This window comes from Alosa sapidissima, chromosome 23, assembly GCF_018492685.1.
Source record: "Alosa sapidissima isolate fAloSap1 chromosome 23, fAloSap1.pri, whole genome shotgun sequence".
Taxonomy (NCBI): Eukaryota; Metazoa; Chordata; class Actinopteri; order Clupeiformes; family Clupeidae; genus Alosa; species Alosa sapidissima.
This window is the reverse complement of record NC_055979.1, coordinates 7,642,450-7,662,446: the sequence shown is the minus strand read 5'-3', so window position 1 is coordinate 7,662,446 and position 19,997 is coordinate 7,642,450.

The window sequence follows — 19,997 nt, the reverse complement described above, 5'->3', positions numbered from 1 at the left end:
CCATCTACACTTTCAGTTGGTTTAACACCAAAGCCAAGAGGTGGAGATAAAAGATCTATGATGGTGATACAGCCATATTATCATATGTTTTAAGTGGAACATTGCACAGTGCAACAGTGTGGGTATAATGACATTGTAATTCTACTCTCTCCATCCATGAAGTGTCATTGTTTACCTGAGCAATAGTCTACTGTATCTGCTCTCTGTCTTTCACCAAGTAATGCAGCTAAAGGCATAGATATCATTTGCTCCGATCTTGACCCCAGTCCACTTCATCTGAGTCCTGAGGTAAGTCCTCATATTTGTTTATTTATTTTACACAATGTCACCTTCTAGGCGAGCTTATATGGCTTGGTGCCGCAGAGCTTGGCCTGTCTGGGGAAAGGCCTTTTGGATAACAAGTCACCATCACCATAAAATATGGCAGAAGGGATGTTTTCTTTCCTCGCGAAGGTCAGTTTGCAAAGTGTTGAGTGGTGCTTGTATATTGTGTCATGACCTTCAAGGGGACATTTATGCATTGGGCCCCTGACACCCAAGTTACCGCCACTCCAGTCCAAAAAAAAGCTTGACTAGCCAAAACAAATACGTCACTGTAATGTACAACTGTCAATTTCAGGCAATCCATTCTGAGGTGCTGTTCAACTCCCACTCCCGCAGTTTCTTACTGCCACAAATCCCACCTCGTGTAATTCCTCATTGTTAGTTATATATCTCAGGAATCGGCCATGGAAGCCTTTGGATATCATTACGGCAGATTGATCTGGGACTCCTCCGGAATCAGCATGTTTTGCAGGCTAGATATCACTGCGAGTGAACTTTGAGTGAGTAGCCCATCCGTTATCTCTGTAGCAGAGGCAATATCTACGGGACAGGCTCATTATGAGCGAGCTGGGGATAGAGAGAGAGCGAGAGAGAGAGAGAGAGAGAGAGAGAGAGAGAGAGAGAGAGAGAGCGGCAGCTGGCGAGGGGGCACCGTATTTCAGTCCCACATTTGCGAGGCGCGCGTCTGCTGAAGGTTGCCCTTTCTTCCCTAGGAGTAGAAACGCGCCATTCATCAACCTGGTGCCGCGCTTAAGACGAAGAACTGCATCAGGAATTAAAGGAAAAAAATACATTGGGAGAAAGAAATATATGTTTCTCACATGGTCCCATTTGAACCACCCACAAGCACTCTGATTGCTAGAATTGGGAAATAAGACTGCAAAATGATTTGCTTTGTTTTGCTGAGGTGGAGGGAAATGCTTGCAACGGAAGCAGGCCTAGTCATGAAAGTGGCGGTGTGGGTGTATGTTGTGATTGCAAGAAACTAGGCTAGATGCACAATGATAAGACAAGGGCTAGATTTAGCACAGAATTTTTTGGGCGACCTGAAAAATTACCTGTTTTCTTTCTCACCCTACCTAGACCAGACATCCCCTGCAGCCTGCTCAGTAACGGCCACACCATATTCTACTGCACAGAGGGGGTTTGCCTATTTGGGTAGCAGGAGACATTGGGAATTTGTGAGGAGCCATTTTAAATCTGATACTATGCTAAAATCTATGAAGTTACCTGTAGCAAATAATATTTCTTGACAATTCTATTACACATGTGTGTGTAAATACACTTTGTACACTGACTTTAATCTTTAATTTTAATAGAACTTTAATCAACTTTCAAATTTCTTATCTAAATGTTAGGCCTATGCAAGCATGAAAGGTCATTCATTTTGAGACACATTATTGTATGACCCATTTCAGGCAGTTGTCTGTTGTTTTTTTTAAACATTTTGGGCTATTCTGTGCTCCTAAAATGTAATGCAAATGTAGCCATGAGGATTATGTTGTTCAAAGTTAAGCCCTTTTGACACGTGACATTAAAGTATGTTAAAGGGTTGGGGGGGGGGGGGGGTTACCGAGTTTGTGGTCTGTATTTACACTTTTATTTCCCGTTCTCGGGCTCTTTTTTCAAGCACTCTTGTGCTGCATTAGCTTTGGCTCTCCACCAGGAAGGAGACATGGAGAGATGGCAAGAGAGAGAGAGAGAGAAAGAGAGCGAGAGAGAGAAGCGTGCAAGCTTTCACACCACCATAGTCCACAGAGCAAGATCTCTAGGCAACAAGAGATGAGGGAGAACGCTATTTATACTCCTTCCCCGTTTATGGGCTCTCCGTAGAAAAAAAGTCCTGACCATCTCGGTCCTCGTCTGCTCTCAGAGAACTATTGTCCACCCACCTCCTCCATTAGAGTCAAACGTTTCACAAATGCGTCACGTGGGTGTCGATATGCTTTGGTAAAGAGGCGTGAGTCCATTAAAGATGTATGTAAACATGTCAACATAATTATTCCACAAAATTCAGGCCAACGCTTTATAAAATGTCATACCTTTCTACATTTCATTAACCAACGTGCTCAGTGGTCAGTGGACAGAGGCAGCATATAGAACAGAGCACAGAGCTTGTTAATGTGATGACTGTGAGTGCTGAGTTTCACAGCATTTAGTTCTGGTGGCTCCTGGGTCTGGACCACAGCTGGACGTGAGGTGGGTTCTGACTCCCTCTGCTGGTGATTGATGACTTATTTCACGTTTTCTCTGAACATTCCATTCCTCTTTCTTTCTCTTTTCATCCTTTCTCTTTCATTTCTCATTCTCTCACTCTCTCATAGCCTCTGGCATAGTGCTACAGAGTGCTGAACTTTCCCATATGATGTGTACAATCAAGCATGAGAACCATGGGGGAAAGTAACGTATACATATTTTTTGCACAAGTATTGCACTGAAGTTCAGTTTTGAGGCACTGGTACTTTCCATATGCAGCTTTAGGGCTCTATTTTGGCGATCAGAAATGGATGGTCAGAGGCGTAAAGTTTATAGACATTAAAGGCGTGGCCAGTCCACATTCCCTAATTTAATGGAGTGATTTTGTAATCAAATGTCGGGCGCTTCGCACAAAAAGATTGTCTTGATGTTTCTTAATCAGTCTTGGGTGTGTTTTGGGCATAACATCCTTTAAACCAATGAGAATGACATCTGTCATTCCCTTTAACAGCAAGCAGCACTACTTCAAACAGCGCATTGGTATTTTGATAGTCAGCGGCATATATGAAGGAATCTGCTTGCACATGTGACCGTATGGAACAGGGATTCCACTAAACCATGCTTTACTAAAACCTGTTTGTGACTAGCAAACTAACTAACTTCACCATGGTCTCATAGTCAATGACAAAACATACCTAAACAAACATAGCCTAAAAAAACAACACTTAATTGCCACACCCCTGGGCGCAAGGTTTAATAAAAGTGGAGGGCATGGCGAAAAATTCCTCACTTTATTGAGTGTAAGATAAGAAAAAGCCTTGTGTCGCACTTTGCGCCACCTTGCGCCGGGTGCACGATAGGGCGCCTAAACGTCCACAATACCATTTCATCAAATCTTTCATATGGTTTAATTTCAATAAATGTTCAAATGATCCAATATCTCACCAAAAACTAGAAAATACTAGAGTAAAAAGTAAAAGAAAATATTTGTTTATCAGAATTTTTTTTTTTCTTTCTCTCTCTCATTAATCATCTCATGGCCCCTCAGATTTATCTTTATAAGCTACTATAAACTTTACCTACCTCAAATATTCACAATATTCAGGTGAACTTGAGTTTCTCTCTCTCACACAAACATGTATACACTCTTTCTGTCGCTCTCTCTCTCTCACACACACACACACACACATATATATATTGTGCCTGTAAACTATACATGTTCATGCTACAGACTGAAGTCCTATGAGACTGAAGGCTCTGCTGCAGGCCACTGCGCACTGTTAATCAATCTTTGTCAATACAATGTATCCACTCACTCTTAAATCTCAGCTCTGAAATAAGCTACAATGACAATTCATGGTATTTGGCGTGGGGAAACTATGTGGAATAACTGTAATAATTATAGGAGAAAACACACAAGAAACACCTCACATTCCATCAAATAGAAAAAATAAAGAAAGCTTCTTCACAGTCAGACCCAAGGATATTTCACAAAACTCTTTCAATTGTCTTATTGGTAGTGTGTAGTGTGTGTTTTCAGTGTCTTCCCAAAAAATATGACATCCGCAATTGGCAAAATACAGCAAAGACAGAAATAAAATTATTCCACTATTTATTTACTGCTCTGTCTCTGCAGTCTGCACTGCACTAGAAATACCTACATTTAGAAATAATGCTTATAACAGTTATCACTGCATAGCCTTGCTAGAGGTGACCACAAATTAATTTTTTCTGACATTCGTTCATAACATACCTGGAGGGGAGATAATTGATTACCACACCTCCATGTATAACTGTAAAATACAGCAGTTCACCAGCAAATTCACATTCACAACATCACATCTCATTTAGGGCACAGCTAATATCTACTTGTCAGCACAACATTGCTTCTAAAGATCAGTAGCATGCCGGATATAACTAACAAGCTGGGGGTGTTCAGCAACAACATCTCATATGCATTTACCCTTATCACCGACAAGTATAATTGGTGACACTTAAAGTAGCAATCCCTTGGGAGGGCAACGATTTTGAAAACATTCCTTAATTAAAAGGCCTGTGTTTCCCAAGTGATTTTATTAGACCCAGAAACAATTCTTCCTCATTTCAAATGTACTGCATGGGAGACACTGAATCCTTTGTGATAGCAACATGGAGAGTTCCATTTAAGTATTGTGTCCAGTAAATTTCCATACAAAAAGGCGATTGATTGAGAAGACTTACTGTATGGTATATATTGCGGCTCTTACTTTGTTTTCAAGGACAGCTGCATACTGTAGGTGTAGGTACAATGGTTCATTTGTGTGTGGTTGAATGAACATGTGAAAATCATTGATTGGTTTTCCGTGCGGTGACAATGCTTGTGCTTTACCGGGGACATATTACCTCTCATTCTTATATTATAGGCTCTTAGCCAGTGAAAGGGTTCATTTCAGCATACAAGGTTAAGCCTATCTGTAAACCCTCATCAGTCAATTCCTATCTGCAGCTGTTATCCAAGCTTAATTCTCGCCTTTCAATAGATGAAAAATAAGAGTTATTACTGACTATGTACAATGGGCTCCATGAAGGCTGAAGGCTGGTATGAGGTGAGCCAACCCGACTCAAGGAACTTCATCTTTAACTGCACCCAGAGGGAAATGTAGCATGAAGACCTGGAATAATTTGTTGTTGCTGTATAGAAAGAGGGTTTGTAGCATGTATGGAGTAAAAAGGAGCCATTCATAGGCCCAGGGCCTCAGTCACTGCAGTGCTTTGATTATTGTTTGCTATTAGTATTGCTGTCCTCAGTTCTGGAGGGCCAGAGCTGATTACTCGGGAATTATTCTAGGTGGTGTCTACCTTAATTCTGAGTGGCCTATTTGGTTATTGTTTTTTCACCGCAACATCATTCACCTCTTCTGAAACTGGGTTCATATTAATATTATGAACTGACATAGCACAAAATTGCCTGTAAACATCTTTTTTTTTGCATACTCTGCACACAATCAGTCCCTTTTGCAGAGTAAACAAAAATGTCCCCTATCTGTTACTTACTGGCTACAAGAGATACTTGTATAGTATATAGAGCGAAGACCACTGTAATTAGGTAGATCTATTTACCCAGACCCCATTACAAAGTGAAATGTGGCCCCTCAACAAATAAACAAGGATGCAGTTTACAAGAAATACATTTCCGTAATGCATTTCAATGAGGCACGCCAGTGAACCATGGCTTTTAAACTGGCTGTTGTGAACCAGTTCTGCTCTATTGGTCAGTTTAAGGGTTGTTGGAAGCTAAGCAAGCACAGCACAACCAGAATCCGAATATTTAAGAAAGCTTTTTGTATTTTCTCAAATATAAATATGTGCCTTCATCTCAGAAGCTTGCCATTTTCACTGTCTTTCACCTTCATAAACGGCACTTTTGTGTATGCCTGTGATGCGGTTCAGATTCAGGAACTTCTAGACAGATACCACTATGCTATCACATGCTGTTAAACCAAGAATTTAGTGTCTAAATGAAATGGAATCATGAAATGAAGCTGTACTGATGTTATTAACATTTTATTAGCATTAAATGTCAGATTGTTACTACTCATCTACTCATCTCATCAGAGTTAGCTGCTGTCAATGTATTCAATTGTAGATGAGATGATTGCTTTTGTGATTACAGTATCAAACCTGAGGGGATCCTTTTTACTTGAATGTGTGTGTGTGTGTGTGTGTGTGTGTGGGCGGGGGGGGGGGGGGGGGGGGTTAAAGAGGGTGTTATTGGACCTGAACACTCCAGATAAATTCTATGAGACCTTGGACCACATCGCACTACATTAATCCTACATGCTTTGAGTCACTGCACCTTGTGCACGTGGTAGGGTTCCCCGCCCCCTGGCCACCTGACACCCCATGCAATTTGTGAATTTGCTGACGTAGAATTATGGAACCTGGGGGGGAGAGGGCGATTAAGTCACTGGCAGAATAAAAGAGTCGCTCTCAGCAAAGATTTCTGGGCTATTTAACAAATGCCGCTATAATCCTATAAGGGTTTTACAAAGTTATGTTAAAAGCTTGGAAATCTTTTTAAAACCTGGATAGTCAGGCCTTAACCACATTTGATACAGCTTGCTGTGTAATTTTACATTCTGTTAAAGAGCCTTAGCAGCTTGTCTCATTCAGGGCGATCACAAAATAGTCACTACAGTGAGACCTTTCATTATGCTATATGTAAAGGCAGAATAAGGCAAAGTCTGGGAAAGACAGTGTACGAAGGATTCATGAGCAGTCATGCTGTTCACAAGAGATGTTGTCTTCTGTTTTGTTTTGCCTGAGTGTGACCTTGTTCCTCCTAAACCACTGTGATTTCACTACTTCCACCTTGGAGGTCCTCCATCACCGCGTCAGGCTTACGTGCCCCTCCAGGCTGTCTGTTTATGAGCTCATGAAGAGCTTGAAGGCTCTAAAGCGCAATAAGAGGTATCTGGACAGCCACCCTGCACTGTTTCATTGGGTATGTGTTTTTTTTTCTAGTTTACTCTAAGCCTGTTCATGGTCTGTCCATCCAGGACTGGGCAGCTGGAGTTAAAGATATCCTGCCCAAAAGCTGGCCAGGCTCCTGCAGTGACCACAGGCCAAGAGGAGACCAGAGAGGCTGCATGGGGAATCAAGCCCCCTGCAACACGATAGATTGTACATCTCACATACACACACGCATGCAACACACACACACACAGACATACACACACAAAAAAACACACACATACGCACGCAAACACACACACGCACGCATGCACACACACACACGTATGCATGCAAGCATGCACACACACACTCTATCTCTCTCTTGCACATATACACACACTAACACAAACACACGCACGCACGCACACACACACACACACACACACCGCCACTGCATTTTCACTTCAAAACTCACTACTTACTATTTCACTTACTTAAACTCACTATACTATTTCAATTATATACAATAAAATGAGGAAAGCATCATAGTGCCAACCAGCAACCAGTGACACAGATTGATATGTCAATAAGGCGTAGACGTCAGTAACACAGACATCTATTGCGACAGCCAACTCTCCCAGGCTTTTGTCCCATGTTTTTCCTCTCCTGTCACAGGCTCATTGACATCTCTACTCGCAGTGGCCTGTAAAGCCTGCAGGGATTTTAACCGTAGCATTGGCTCCAGTGAAATCCCCACAAACCCCGCCGGTCCACTGCTGGAGAAGGTGCACTTGAATGTTAGTATTCCGAGCGTGCAAAGTGCCTTATAGGCGCTTTTCCCCGCTAATGCTGTTTACATAAAGCCCCCCAGATGCCAGAGGAGGAGGAGTGCTCTGGGAAAAAGGGTCCTGCTGGCTCTTGAGATTGAAGTATGGCAAAAAAAGAAGTTGTGATGGGAAGGCCATTTTGGGGGAGGACTTTTAATGTGCATATGAACAGCAGACGCGGTCAGTCTCGTGAGGGAGTGGACTTGTAGCACGGAGCTGGAGCGTCGTGGCTCTCGTTTAACTGGATGGGTGGTGGTGATGCGCATGTTTTCCAGCAGAGTTATTACCACCATTGGCTCCTGAGCTGAGGACGTATGAGGGTGGGCAAGATGGGGACTCCACAGTATTTGGGCTTGTGACAACCACAATGTGAGCACACAATTTGAACAGAAGATTATGATTGATGGGAAAGCCTCTTACTATGCAGGTTTGGCGACTGTAGAGCTCCCCCTAGAGTCGCGATATATTTATAGTGCATGAAAATGCACTATACTGTTCTTCCTAGGCTTCTTCTTCTTATAGAAACTAGAAACTTCATTCAAACTATGTTATGTAGGTCTTACTTAGGACATGTAGGCTTTGTATTTTTCATCTTTGTAACTTTTATACTTTTTAAACTATTTATTAAAAACTACTCAAAATTTCCCCATAGACTTAACATTAGGCTGATGACATCAAAATGGTCTAATTAACTTGATTTGCACCTGTATCAACTTCCAGCTGCTCATCTAGGCCCCATCAAAGAACCAGTTCAACTGATTGATTGATTGATTAAACTATTAATTATAAACTATTAGGCCTTTATGACATAACAGAAATTAGAATCTTGTGCCAGGTGGCCAGGCCACCTGCATCAACTGTCAGTTTCTCAGGCCTCATTCTCTTAATATAAGACTACACATCCTGTTCAACTGTTTCAACTGTTCAGTCATTCCAACTATATTAAACCTCATCTACCTAGCAAATAATTTTACCATTTAAACTCTCCACCTATATTAAACCTCATCTACCTAGCAAATAATTTAACCATTTAAACCATCCACCTATTAACATTTTTCATGTGACGTATTCTAGGTTCTATAGCTTTGTTTACATCCACCTGGTAGGCAAGGGACAAGTTGAACCCATTGAACATCGTTTTCTACAGCTGCCTCTCAGTAGGCTACATCTCTGTATTTCAGCAATGTCAACATTTCAGGCATCAATAAAGGTGATGATGAAACGTTATCTCATTGTTCAATATTTGATAGCCTGTCACAGGAACGTTATTTCGCTAAAATCGCCCTGATTTGGTGCATTGATCTGTATCGATAACGTTATGGGAGAACCTGCATGTAGCCTAATGGTAGCCTAACTTTTTTTCTCTGTTCAAAACTCGGTTTACACGAAGACGATAGACTTTTTTAGGCCACCTGGATCAACTGCCAGTTTCAGCATACAAACTGGCTTTATTAAGACTACACATCCTGTTCAACTGCTTCCTCTGCCAAAAACGGTTTCAAAATAATAGGTCCTCACTACAATATTTTACTGTTAAACAATTTAACCCTTTAAACTACTGAACTTTTTAACTGTTCAGCCATTGTAACTGTTACTTGTCATCAGCTATGACTCCTACCCACTGTGGCTAGTTAGCATGGTTAGCATATTAGCATTGCTAACATTGTTAACATTTTTAGCAAAACTGCTAAACCTGATTAGCTAAGTTAGCTAAGTAATATGGTTTGCATAGTTAGCATGTTAGCATGCTAGTTAGCATAGTTAGCATAACTACTAAAAATTATTAGCTAAGTTAGCTAAGTCATATGGTTAGCATTGTTAACATGCTAGTTAGCATTGTTAGCATAGTTATCATTTTTGACAAAACTACTAGAAAACATTAGCTAAGTTAGCTAAGTAACATGGTTAACATAGTTAACATGGTTAGCATAACTACTACAAATGAATAGCTAAGTTAGCTGAGTCACATGGTTAACATGTTAGCATTCTTAGCATAGTTAGCAGCATTAGCATTATTAACATTTTTAAAAAAACTGCTAGAAAACATTAGCTAAGTTAACTAAGTTAAGTAACTGGGTTAGCATTATTATCTTTGTTAACATAGTTAGCATAACTGCTAGCAAACATTAGAGCCATTCCAACTGTCAGTTATCGTCAACTATCTACCTAAATAATTTAACCATTTAAACTATCCACTTATTTAACTGTTCAGTCATTCCAACTATATTAAACCTCATCTACCTAGCAACCAATATAGTTTGTTTTTACTCTGTATGATATTTTACATCATATTTTTGCATTTTCATGCACTGTATTTCCTTCAGGAAATGCTTTTCTAGTTATATTTTACTCTGCCGTTCTAAATAGCCTACATCTCGTGGCTTGTTTTCCCTGTACACAATGAAAATGCTTATGTTGTGTTGGTGAAGGATTAACATCAGGCAAAAACTCTCCCCAACGTTATATCTACTGACAAGGTAATGTTTCATGTTTCTTGCGAGATGTCTTCGGGTGCTATTCTTGAAGTTGCATGGCTGGTTCTCTCGGTAATGACTCGCTACGGCTATGCTGTATGGCTATGCTAGGTGAACGATTCCCCTATTACAAGTTTGTTTACCATCAAATTGGCTTCGTAAAGGTTATATTAAGTTGAAAATCTTGTAGCTGGATAGTGTACTTTTAAGTCACTTATGTCCAGTTCAGTTCAGTTTTATTTTGTCATTGTTACAGGATAACAACGAAATGTTGTTAGAGCAAAAAAGACAGGCATATACTGTAGTTTTTAGTTGCTCAACCATTTACCTTATATCAATTAACATTTACATCTCCATGAATCACCCATTACTTTTATACATAATTAACTCCCCATAAATGCCCCCTAGAAAAACCCAGAAAGTGCTAGTATGTCCAGTAAAGTACATTGAGTGCACTCATCAAGTGTATGCATTACTTTATCATCTCTTTTCTTTCAAGCTGTCTTCAGTTCATGTTTACACCAAAGGGCATTTAGCATGCAGCATAATAGCATTGACGCAGAATATCAGACCACTATTTACTAAGCTGGTTTCCAAAGTGGATCAAATCAAGTGACAACAACACTGGTGAAGGCTAGGCTACATAATTAAATGTTAATTGGTAATGTTTAAAGCACAGTAGCCAGTGGTGTATAAAGTGTCTGACATTGGGACGGGGTGGAGGGTGGGTACTGATCGTAAAAGAGGGGAGGGTGGTGAAGGCTATCTCAGTCGATGAAATGAAATGGGTATATTTCATGAATCATATTTGGCGTAATGCCAGTCCATCAATTTCTGTCTGCACTTTGCCACAGCCTAGCCTTCATTTTCCCCTCACAATCACGTAGCGTAAAATGGGGCCACAAATATTCTGAGGTGACTACAACTGTCCATTATTGGACTTCTGTCAGACACCCACACCTACATGCTGTACAGTAACAGTACTCTCTACTGAGTCTGCCACAAGACAGAAGGACAAGAGACAAGTTACAGCTTCACCAAGCCTTTTTCAACACCAGCAAAAAACAAGGTACTGACAGCTAGAGAGGAGGTGGATGTGAATCACCTACAAAAGCATCCCTCAATACAACTGTGAATGCAGACACAAGCAACCATGGTTCACTTGTGAAATACATCTAGTGGCTGGGGTGAATTTGGGGGACGGAGTAAGAAAACAGCATTGTGTTTGGGGGGGGGGGGGGTGAGGAAGTGTTTCAGGGGAAAAAAATAACAGATTCATTTGTAAAGGTGCTGAAGTAGCTTAACTCAGCAGGCCATCTTGACGTGACCACAATAAATAACAATGGCGTCAGTGGAATTTTAGTGCTAGCAAACCCGTGGACTCTCACTGCGAATAAATTAACCTGGGAGAGAGTACAGGGGAAAGCGGCGAGAGCATCAGCTTTCATGCATATCCCCACATCAAACTCAACAACATTAATATTGAGACTGAATGCTTGCGGCCCAATGTATGCTTTGCTCAATGGTCCTCGCTGGGATGTGGGTAAGTTTGTCATGCATAAAGGAACAGGGACTTGCATTAAATGGTTATTTTTTTTGCCATCTTCTTACTTTTAGCCATACTGCATTTATGCAGATTCTGCAAATAAGCCACTTAATGCTGTGCTTGCGTTAGTCCTGGCTGACTTTGAGGAAAGTCAGAATATACTAAGAGGGCGGTTATTTTCAAAGCACTGTGTCAATTTGCAGGTGAGTACAGCCTTGTATTTTGTACAGGCCGGACGGGTACTTTGAAGCCTGGTGGGTTACAAATCCAGAGGGTGTCCTAGTTGGCCAGAGTATGGCTTCTTTCATGCCAAAACAGGCCTAGGAGAGTGGTCTAGATTTGGAGCCAGTTGTAGACTGAAATACCGTGTTATTTAGGTAAAATAATTGTCCTACTTTCATGCACTGAAAACACTTGCCTGGCTCTCATGCCACTAGTAGCTCTGAATGCAGAACAATACCTGAAACAGGTCCCAAATAACAGAGGTCCCAAATAACAGAGAACTCACAAGGATGTCCGTTTTTATATTTACTCACAAGCTGGCTTACATGAAATTTGACAAATATGACTATGAAGTGTTAAGAACTTAAGTTGGTTCCAAAATGCAGTCCACCATCTTAATGAGTTTTCATAAATATTTTGTTCTTTTAAGTTTCTTTAAGGTATAGTCTGCTACTCAAGACCCTCTTCTTGTTTGTTTAGTGTTTAAACGAAAAAAAAAGTGAAACTGGTGTTTGTAATCTACATAGTCCTGCCTCTTGTAACTTGGAAATAAACATAGTGACTCGATCGAGCCATAAACAGTGCCAATGAACATAGTTCTTCAGGAGCATGGAAAGGAGGTGTGTTATTGGATTAACTGTTACACTCAAATATCAACAACATTTGTGAAAAGGAATTACAGAGTGCATCTTTAAAGCATCTTAGCCAGGGCCATAATAATATTGTAGATCTAAAGCCAAATCATTGAGATGGAGATGCAACAAACAGCTTAATAACCAAACCAGGATTCAACGTCTTAAAAGAAAACCTTCACTGAACAACTGCTATAGTCTCTAAACAACTATACACCAAACCTAAAAATGGTGACAGAGCCGGTCTGTGTGTGTGTGTGTGTGTATGTGTGTGAAGCTGACATTGGTTCTGCCCTTGACAGAGGCACTCTTTGAACCTCTGCAGGAGAGTAACGGGGGATGGGAAGGGACAGGACATTCAGCATATTGTGCCCATTGGGCACCCCCTGCACGCCGGTCAAAAATAACGAGCAAAACATGGAAGAGCTTCCTGTGACAGATGGGAAAGCGAGTGAAGAGCATGAGGCTCCAAAACGTGGGAAGAAGCACATGAGAATAATGGGCCACAGGATGGATGGATGGATGGACAGATGAAGGAATAGATGCTTGGATGGATGGAGGGATAGATGGATGGGTAGCTGGATGGATGGATTGGGTGGATGGATGGATGAATGGATGAAGGGGTGAAATTGAATGGGTCTTGGAATGAAGGAGAAAACTGTCAGGGACTCAATGAGGCATGGCGCTCCATATGCTGGTTAATTTCCCCCCCCAGCCCATCCAAGCCAACAGGGCGATGCTGTTAGCACTGATTCTTACATGCCCTCAGAGTGGAGCGAGTGATGTGCACACAACAGAGATTGAATGTCTGGTCAATCAACTTGTACACTAATGAACTGTAATTGAGACTGAAGTGCTTTGCGTCCAGGCTACCATAAAGGACAATAATAAGATGACAGTGACAGATGCAATAACATGTTTCACAGTCAATAAAACAGTATAGGAAGCAATTAAATCAGTCTTTAGGAAGATGCGCAAGGGAGCTATTCATGAAATCACCAGCATAGCATGGAAGAAGAATCAAAATCCCCAGGGAATATAATGTTTTGCAGAGTACCAGCTGTTTAAAAGACTAACAATGTCAGAATGCTATCTACATAAGACACAATGTCTCAGTCTTCAGTTGTAGAGTGCAGATATATGCCACATTGTCAATTTCCAACACTTTGAGAATATATAATCTATGCTGTTTTTATGCTCTGAAATCAAACATGTGAAGTTTAAAATGTACATTTTTATTTTTTAAAATGTTAAAAAGGTAGATTATTGTAAATTATCATATTGTTTACACAGACTAATCTTAACTACATCAACATAATGTTTGGATTATGTAGCATAAACCAAAAGGCAGAGTCTGTGATTCTGAGGTTATTGATGAATTAGCTCAAATTAAATAACCCTCCCTTCCTTACTCTTAAAGCATCATGTTGATTGACTGGAATTGTTTATGATTTACATGTACTGTAGTATGTGCAACTTAGTTTGTCTCCCAATTTACCGTACATTGTCAGGACTGTGTATGAACAGTGGAGTATTTCCAGTGCACACACTACACAGGATGATAACTGTAAGACGCAAATCACTGAATTTGACAGATAGTGTATTTGATAAGAATCATGAACAATACCTTTAACTGAGTCTAGACTAGAAAATCTATAGACTCATAAAGCAAAGGCTAATGCCCACTGGTGTAATTCAGCGTGGCCATGGAAAGCTGGATCCATAGTTTACCTTTGCCGGGTCTAGACAAATGCATTTCAGCAAACCGTGTATTGTACTGTACTGTACTAGAGTATTGTTTGAAAGATCCACCCAATGAGTCTGCATTATGCATCATTATGACAATCAATATCAGTGAGTGAAATATCAAATGTCCTCAGTTGGGATCGATGTGATTGCAATATACTGTATGCTTTTTGCTAGAAGAATCATTCTAAACCAGTGTTCCCTTCAAATGATTATTGGGCCAAGTAAATTGTTGTTCCAATATGTTTTTAGCAGATGGTAACGTTCCCTAGAGTACTACACAAGTAGTATTTAGTTTTAAATGAATCCATATGATTAAAAATGCATAGGTTTCTCATTCATGTTCTTTGTTGAGACTGAGCATATACAGTACAGTAGCTGGGAAATTCTATTTGTTTTTTTCTAAATGAATTGTAACTGGGAAGTTAGCTCTTTGCAAAAATGTGTAATGTTAAAAAAAACAACTGTCTTTCGCTGATTTCACATTGTTTGACTGTACAATTGTTCAACTGTAAAATTTAATATTATGTACTTATTAAATATTATGTACTTATACATGCTATAAACTGAGCTCACAACTCGGTACACAGCAAGTAAATCTCACACAGTTCTAAAGATTGCATACAGTAGGTGCCGATATTGTATTATATGGAAAATTGATTTTATAAAAAACAAACTCATCTTGGATGTTTGAAAACCAACAGCAGTTATAGCACACAGACTAAAGCATGAGGGCTGAATGGGAGATTTCCCCCCGAAAGCTGCCTGCATGTCAGCCTGTCTCCCCCTCCATCTTGCTTCCCTTGTGTTGTTATTATCTGGATGTGAATCACACCCTAATATATTCCTTCTGAAATCAGTGCCCAATAAATTCATAATCACTTCACTCCAGTGTTCCCTTCCTCGAGGGTTCTCCCTACTGGCACGACTGGTCTGTCCAGCATGTTCGCATTCGGGGGAGATGAGCGAACTGCCAGGTTCCTGCTCAAAGATGCAGTCAGTTCCGCGGCCCATGAGATTGTCGGGTGAAGTAAAAGGAGATTTTGCCTCAAAGCAAACTCTCTCTGAGAATATTTTTCTGTGCATGTTCTTTTACTTTCATGCCATACTCTGTGCCTTATATGTGTGCCAAGCTGTGCAAACCATGTTCATGTTCCCTATGTGCAGTGTGCATGCATTGTAGTGTGTAGTCTAGATGTGTGACAGATATTTCATGAAGTACGCTTGGTAAATTACCATTGGAACATTTGATACCAATATCATACTGAAAAGTAGGCCAATGTTATCCATTCAATCCTATCCTATGTAGGGATGATGCATTCACTGGACACTGCAGCAAATGTGGCAAAACATTTGGTGATATCCCTTCCAGCACCTTCAATATTGCCAAAGAATGATTGATAGACTTGACCATGCCTCTGAGATGCAAATAATGTAAATGACTGCCTATGTAATCCACACAATCTACATCTACAATGTCCAGAAACAGCTCGCTAATGATGCATTACCATGCTACAACTGAGGATGGGTCACTCACCTGGGCCACGACTGATTGGCTGATGTGTCTCGGAGAGACACAGTGGCAACGCCGGAACAGGAAAGCGGTGGTACATTTCGAGCTCACTTCCTGAAGCGCACTGGGGTCCTGGCGTTCCCCTCTGCTCTTCTCTTATCTCACTGGAGACACACGCAGAACTGGGGCCAGATCCAGGCATGGCAATTAGAGAAGAGAACTGATACTCGGCCCTGAGAAAAAAAATGTGTCAAGTTAAACCTACTACTTGGCATGAAGAGCCACATAGGGTGGGTTGGTGTTACATTAACAATATAAAAACACAAACAAAATTATTGAGAATAAAGAAATGTCAGCAATTGAAAGAAATTAGTATCTTCTTTCATGGTTTTATTGAAAAGCCGTTACATGGTTTTACCTAAAAGCCTTTACACCTACAACATTACTGAGCGCTCCGACTTATACCTTTATACCACATAATGTACCATGTCAGTATCAGTGGATGATTCAGAGTCTGCCATTGTTTTGCGCTGGACAGCATTACCGGTATCATAACAATTTCTTTTTTTCCTTAAGCAAAATGGTAAGTATACTCTTCCAATTTCATTTTCTTTGGTTTGTGTTTTCCATTTAAACTGTTGTATAGTGACATGACTTTGTGCTCTCTCTATATGTAGAAAAAAATCCTGTTTGTGCAATGTAGGTTGGCCGCCTTGTCCACCACTGCAAAAGATCCTCCTGCCAACTGTTTATGATTGATTCAGGCACACAGCTTGCAATTTCTAAAAGCAAACCACACTGCTGAAACAGATACTTCTATCTCTTCACAGAATACACTTTGCTCTACCTGATTCAGCAATTTAAGATGCTTATATTTCACCATGTGAAATAAGCCTATAACTGCATCTAAGGCTTAACACTAGATGCGTAATATGAGGAGTTTTTAATGCTAAGGTGTCTCCAAAGTACCAGTATGTACGCCAACATTTGCAACATAGGAGAAGTATGCCACCTTTATAAAAATCAGTTGTGTCTGCCATAACAGAGATACTGTATGTGTCCCCGGGGGCTGCACCTTATGCCAGCTGCACTGGTCTCACAGACTGGAGCACAAGGACAGGGTGTCCAGCATCTGTTTCACCCGTTCACACCGAAGGCAAATTTGGACACTATTCTGGGCTCTCCCTCCAGTCAGTCTGCACCACTCATGGTCAGGTCCGCTCTCTAGTGCATAGTGAACAGGACGTTTCCTGGTGGACACGAGAGACAAAGACAACGTAGAGACAGCGCTTTCCTAGATGAGCTCCCTCAGGGCCATAACCTGGAAAAGTCCTACAGAAAAAAATAATATAGGACATAATCTTGGTTTCCTCAACTGAAGTCACCGTCATGAAAACCAATAGTTCCCAATACATCATCAAACGTCAAGGTCCATGGGTTTCCCCCTGAAGGAAAGAGCTCCCTCATTTTTGTAACAGATAACATAAGACCTATTTTTAGGCTTCCACTTGATATGACCTGTTCTACATGCTCTTGTTTCATGAATTTCATTTTAATGATCTTCATTATGATCATATTGACTCAGTTTGTAATGACTGAGCTTGATTTCACTGGCAGCTCTGACACCTGGTGGTAGTATAAAGGAAGTGCACAATGACAAATATTCTTCACGAGGTTGCAGAGTAGCCTACCAATTACAATTCATGACATTGCTCAAAACGTGGCTCAAACATTAATTGAAATTGATTCATGAAGATAAAAATAATCACTACCTATGTCTTTCTGTTTTTATCCTGTGATTGTTAATAGTACAGGAAGCAAAGCCCCAAAAAGGCATTCGTTTTTGAGATACCTCCTTCTGAGAACAAAAACCAAACCATGTTTTTTTATATGTGACATGTGATAATTGCAAGCTGTAAGAAACATGACCACATTACTCCAGTCCTGGCTTCCTTGCATTGGCTCCCTGTTAATTTTAGAGTCCAGTTCAAGGTACTTTTGATTGTTTTTTTAAAAAACTCTTAATGGGCAGGCCCCTATTACATCACTGACCTCCTCCATCTGCACCAAGCCCCCAGATCTCTCAGATCAAATGACAAAGCTCTCCTCCATGTGCCCCGGGTCAAGGCTCAAACAAAAAGGTGACCGAGCCTTTGCAGTTGCAGCGCCATGGCTGTGGAATCAATTGCCCCTGGACATTAAAAATGCTCCCTCCATCTGTGTTTTTAAGTCTAGGCTCAAAACCTACCTTTTTACCTTATCCTCTCCAGCTCCCTAACTCTCTGTCTGTTGCCCTGTCTGTAACTCTGTACATGTCTCCTGTTGTCATTGTTGATCTGTGTCTGTCTGTTGCCCTGTCTGTAACTCTGTACATGTCTCCTGTTGTCATTGTTGATCTGTGTCTGTCTGTTGCCCTGTCTGTAACTCTGTACATGTCTGTTGCCCTGTCTGTAACTCTGTACATGTCTCCTGTTGTCATTGTTGATCTGTGTCTGTCTGTTGCCCTGTCTGTAACTCTGTACATGTCTCCTGTTGTCATTGTTGATCTGTGTCTGTCTGTTGCCCTGTCTGTAACTCTGTACATGTCTGTTGCCCTGTCTGTAACTCTGTACATGTCTGTTGCCCTGTCTGTAACTCTGTACATGTCTCCTGCTGTCATTGTTGATCTGTGTCTGTCTGTTGCCCTGTCTGTAACTCTGTACATGTCTGTTGCCCTGTCTGTAACTCTGTACATGTCTGTTGCCCTGTCTGTAACTCTGTACATGTCTCCTGTTGTCATTGTTGATCTGTGTCTGTCTGCTTTTTCTGCTTTATTTCTTTTTTTGTTTCTTTATTTGATTCTGTACCGTTTGGTACATGTATATTTGGAAATAATGATCAGAAACTCACCAAATTTGAACTGTATGTCCACAGGTTCATACAATGAAGTGATAAATTAACCAGTTTTTATGAGTATATAGCAAATACATACCCTTCAACATACTGTACATGGAATGCACTGTAGGTAGAAATGGCAATGGTAATACAAAATGACATAACATAGCCTATGTTTGTAATTTTAAAAGTAAATACATCAAAATCACCATTGAATGTAATTATATGTAGTACAGATAGATGCTTTTAGAAAGATTAAAGAAAGAAAGGTTTTGAACAACTCACTTAAGCAGTTGGTTTGTCCACTCTCCGGCATCTTGTCAAAACCTTTCTTTTTAGTAAACTCTGTGTACACAAACAATGTTCTCAATGCTCGAGTTCATGTGTAGAGACCCTGGTGATACTTTGAGCAAAGTTTCATGTTGTGCCGAGACTTCTTAATGTTTTAAAAATAGCGATTTTGATGCGATCATAGTGCCCCAGCACTCCCATTCAAAAGGCCAATACGGTCCATGTTAAAAGTGGCGCTTCCGTCCTAATTATGCTTCTAAACTAAAGTTGGACTTAGTTACATTCACAAAAAGACCATAGGTTGCATTTTGGCGAGAGTTACGCTTTAAGCACAACAATTCGTAACTTTGATCAGATTTGGTAAAAAAACTCACTAAGGGGCTCTGATCAGATTTAGAATCGTAGACACCTTGTATTTGGCCCCTGGGGGCCACGGTGGCCATTTATAAAAATGGCGAACAAATATGGGTTTTGTTACCGGTAAGTGAAAAGAGATTGAAAGCAGAAACTAACAACTATACAGTTACATATTATACCATATATTTATGCAGTTCTTCACACATACTCATGAACATGGCACTTAAATATTTAAAAATATATTTTTATATACAGTTTGGCTCCTGCCAAAATGTATATTTGGCTCCTGCAATACTAGTACCATACTGTATGCAAGTTCAGTATAAGTAAGTATATATACTCTTTTGATCCCGTGAGGGAAATTTTGTCTCTGCATTTATCCCAATCCGTGAATTAGTGAAACACACTCAGCACACAGTGAAATGAAGCACACACTAATCCCGATGCAGTGAGCTGCCTTCTACAGTGCCGCTCACGGAGCAGTGAGGGGTTAGGTACCTTGCTCAAGGGCACTTCAGCCATTCCTACTGGTCGGGGTCCGAACCGGCAACCCTCTGGTTA